Here is a 4,480-nt window from a genome sequence, read left to right on the forward strand (position 1 = left end):
TCCCTAAATGGGGACCAGTTAGACACATTATGGTACATCCCTAAATGCAGACATGGAAACAATGTTCTTAGAATGCTTTAAAATAATGTGGAAAAATGCTTATGCTCTAGTGTTAACTGTAGGGGAAAAGGGGATTATCAATAGCCTAGGAAATCAACTGTGAAAAATGTGTGTGTGGGCGTGTATGCATAAATAAAATTAGACAGCAGCATACTGAAAATATAAACAGTGGCAGTTTTTCCTGGGTGGTGAGTTTCTTCTTTATAGTCTCCTGGCTTTCTCTATAAAGCACATGGATATGGATATAATAAAACAAGACTGAGTATTTGAAAAAGTGTGCTTTGGCATCTGCTTGGAGCCCCAGCGCGCAGTACAAACCTGCCAGTTCGGGGGCACTGCGAGTTCCTGCCAGACTTCAGGACAGCCTTGTAAACAGCAGCTAACCTAAGCTTACAGGTAAGAAGCCATTCATTAAAGAACTGGGAAAAAATCCAAAAGCAGGTGCTTCTCCGGTCAGTTCTACCTAACGGGCTGGAAAGGATATTGTGATTTAGGTGGACGTGGCTAGGTTTCCAAGGGAAAAAATTTTTCCTGACCTAGGTTAGTGTTCCCAAGACACGGTCCATGGAGCTGGTACTCAAAGTTTCCAGTGGCCTCCAACATTCTGCCTCACTGGACAGACCAGGTGGTGCCAGAGGGCAGTGAGCATCTTACCTATCCCCACAGAGCAGCAAAGAGAAGGGGATTCTAGAGGCTATAAAAACGCCTGGGAGAACACAGCCTGGATGGTTCCTGGACCACGTGGCTGTCTCTATTTTTCTCTCCTGGGCCACAGAGGGTGGGGAGGGGAGAAGAAATGGAGAACAATGGAGGCTAGAAAGGCAGCTGGGAGGCCGGCCCCAACAGTTTGTGTACTTGAAAGTGTCACAGCATATCCTTTAGGCTCACACTCAACACAGTTGCACTGTAACACAGGCACACTTCTGTGAACTCATTATGTACATGCTCAGAATCCATTTTAAAACAGCCTCAGTCCCGGATGTGCTGAGGTCCTGAGGATTAAAAATAATGCTAATTTTTGTACGTGGTCTCCAAAATCAAGCCCCTACAACTTGCGCTGGTAATCAACTGAAGGAAAGAGAGCTGTAACTAACCCTGTAGGCAAAATGGCCAGGCTGGGCCCACTGGACAGTATGTCCCAACTCCAAAAGGGATTTGAGGGTGATCCTGACCACACACAACTTCCTCCTCAGGGGTTCCCCTCTCCTCTTCCATAAAAACAAGCCTCTCTTGGGCACACAAATCCAGCCAATGCCATTCTAATGGCCGAGGTCTGGTGCACTGGAAAGGCCTCAGGACTGGGAGTCAGAAGATGGGCCTCGGACTCTGGATGGCAATTAGCTTAGCTGGCTGGCAGAGGTCTGTCAGAAACCTCTGAACCTCAGTCTTTTAAGATGTAAATCTAAGTTGTAACACTCACAGGGTCTGCCATGATGGTAAAATGTAGTGTGGACATGAACAGATTTGTTGACAAGAAAGGCTCGAAGAATGGAATAAAAGCAGCCACCATTTACCGACAGCTTGCTTGGTGTCAGGCCTATGCTAAATTTAGTTTTTAAAAGATTAATTTCTAAAATTTTATTTACTAAATAAGGTAATGCATTCACCAGTTTCAAAATTAAAGGGTAAAAAAAAAGGATATACAGGTCTATAATCTCAGGCTAGATGTGTTTTAGAATTCAGACTTTTTCATATTTTAGAAAGGTCAGAAGGGTACACCTAACATACACTGTGTGACACTCCCAAGCAGCACTCTGTAACCAATACCCTAATACTTCTGCAAAATGAATGAGTATTCACAAGTAAGTGAGATAAATGAACATATAAGGAGCTTCATGCCACTTTAGGTCAGGTTTTGCTACCAAATAAGGCTTGGCACCAATCTTATGAAAAGAAACTTCGTTTTCAGAGCTCTTCTGATTTCAGAATTGTAGATAGGAGACAGTGGACCTGTAAAAGTAAAAAAAAATCTCCCTCTCACCGCTGTCTCCAAGCCTACCAGGTCTTCCCACAGACAACGAACAGCACCATTTCTTGAACGTCCTTCCAATACACTGCACATATGAGCAAACACGTATCTCCCTTACTTTCTTAACAGATGGATGTGCTGAGCTCCTTACATATATTATCTTATTTCATCTTTGCAGCAGCCCTCTGAGTATGTATGATTTTTATTCCTATTTTAAAGATAGATGAGGAAACTGAGGTTCAAGAAGCAAGGTTTCTTGCACAAGGCCACATAGGCAGTAAGTGGCCAAGAGAGATTTCAGACCAGGTCTGCCCAACTTCAAAACCCATGCTCTTTTTATTGGTGTGTTGAGGCCATTTACATTTAATGTGATTTAATATGATACGTTGAGATTTAGATCTACCATTTTATTATTGTTTTTCCAATTGCTCCTTCTGTTTTCCATTTGTTTCCTCTTTTCTGAAAATTCAGTTTGAATTAGTGTTTTTCAATAGACCTCTTTGTGCTTTTTTCAGTGGTTGCTCAAGGAATTACAATATACATACTTAACTTTTCAGTCTACTTAGAAAAAGTATGTTGCCATTTAAAGGGGAAGGTAGAAACCTCAGCAGCATACATAGATCTTATTATCCTCCCTTGACGTCACACTTGTCACATATTACATCTACATACATTGAGATGTTATAATTTTTGCTTTCAGTTGTAAAACATATTTTAGAAAATTCAAGAGAAAAACAGTCTATTATATTCATTCAGGTATTTATCATTTCTAATGCTCTTCCTGATGCTCTAATTTTCCATCTGGTCTCATTTCCCTTCTGTCCGATGAACTTCCTTTAGCAATTCCTTTTGAGAAGATCTGTTGACTATGAATTCCCTTAGTTTCCTTTCACTAAGAATATCTTAATATGCTTTGAAAAGAAAGGTAAAATATTCACTGGATATAGAATTCTGGGTTGACAATTCTTTTTTCTCCATATGTTAAGAACCTTGGTCTACTTCTTCCTGGTCTCCATGGTGTCTGATGGGAAATACACAATCGTCCAAATTCTTATTCCTCTATAAGCAATGTGTTGTTTATCTCTAGCTGCTTTCATCATTTTTTTCTTCATTTTTAGTTTTCAGCAGTTTGATTATACATCTGGGCATGAACCTCTTTGGGTTTATCCTATTTATGATTTGCTTTTTGAATCTGTAGGTTTACATCTTTTGCCAAATCTGAGAAGCTTTTGGCTATTATTTTCTTCAAGTAATTTTTCTGTACTGCACTCTTTCTTCTCTCCTAAGACTCTGATGGCCCCAATGTTAGACCTTTTATAATTGTCCCACAGGTCCCTGAAACTGTTTATTTTTAAATCTTTTTTCTCTCTGTTGTTCAGACAGGATAATTTCTATTATCTATCTTCAAGTTCATTAACTCTTTCCTCTGTTATCTCCATTCTGATACTCCTTCATTCAGTGAGGTTATTTTGATCATTGTATTTTTCAGTTCTAAAATTTCCATTTGGTTCTTTTTTATATCTTCTATTTCTTTGCCGAGACTTTCTATCATTCCATTAATTTCAAGACTGTTTGCCCTCACTTCTTGGAGCATTTTTGTTATAGCTGCTTTATGTCTTTGTCAGACAATTCCAACATCTCTGTCATCTTGGTATTCTATCTATGGACTGTCTTTTTCTGAGTTGAAATTTTCTTCATTCTCTGTATGCCTAGTAATCTTGGATTGTATTCCAGACATTTTGAAAATTTTGTTATGAGGCTTTGGGAGAATCCCAATATTTTTGCTTTAGCAGGCAGTCAACCCAGCTGGGTTTGGGCTCCAAGTTCTAATTTCAATGTCAGTACTGTTTTCAAAGTTTTTGCAGTGTTATTCAGTGCTGTACCGTGTACGTGCTACCCAGTGGTCACTCTGAGACCCAGGAGTAGGCTATTTTATCTCGTAGTTCTGTTCTCAAAGTCTTTGGTATGCTGTCTAGGATCAGATCCACTTACGTACAGTTTGCAGGTAAGGCCAGGAGTCCATAAACAACTTTATGGAGTTGCTTTCTGAGATTCTCCCTTTCTGTGACCTCCTTGGTACTTTTCAGTTCCTTGGGGTTCTTTATTTGGTCCTCTGGCCAGAAAGCTGGGGCTTTATTTATCGTGCTCTGCCATGCACTTCCCCTGACTATGCCTGTGTCCATGTGCCTGTGTAAAGTGATGGGAGGACAAAGAGGAAAAAACACAAGAATGGTTCACCCTATACTCTTGAGACAAGTCTTCTTACTGGAAAGGAAGGTTCTTCTCCCCCAGTTTTAGGTGTTTGTGGACTGCCACAGGCTGGGGAGCAAAAAAAGTGGAGAAGAGGAAGAAGAGACACAGGAAATTTCTCTGGTCCCCCTGGGCGTTAGTAGACCCCTTTCAGCCTCTCCAGTCAGAATGGGAGGGCTCTCCTGGAGTGCTCTCTGTTCA

At 40.6% G+C, this 4,480-nt stretch overlaps 1 protein-coding gene across 1 annotated transcript in view; it reads right to left on the reverse strand.

Annotated features, from left to right (window-relative positions):
* The window catches only part of PSMF1 (proteasome inhibitor subunit 1), a 39,027-nt gene that overhangs the window by 3,390 nt on the left and 31,157 nt on the right, over nucleotides 1-4,480 (reverse strand). The window lies entirely within an intron of this gene.

This window comes from Equus quagga, chromosome 12 (assembly GCF_021613505.1).
Source record: "Equus quagga isolate Etosha38 chromosome 12, UCLA_HA_Equagga_1.0, whole genome shotgun sequence".
Taxonomy (NCBI): domain Eukaryota; kingdom Metazoa; phylum Chordata; class Mammalia; order Perissodactyla; family Equidae; genus Equus; species Equus quagga.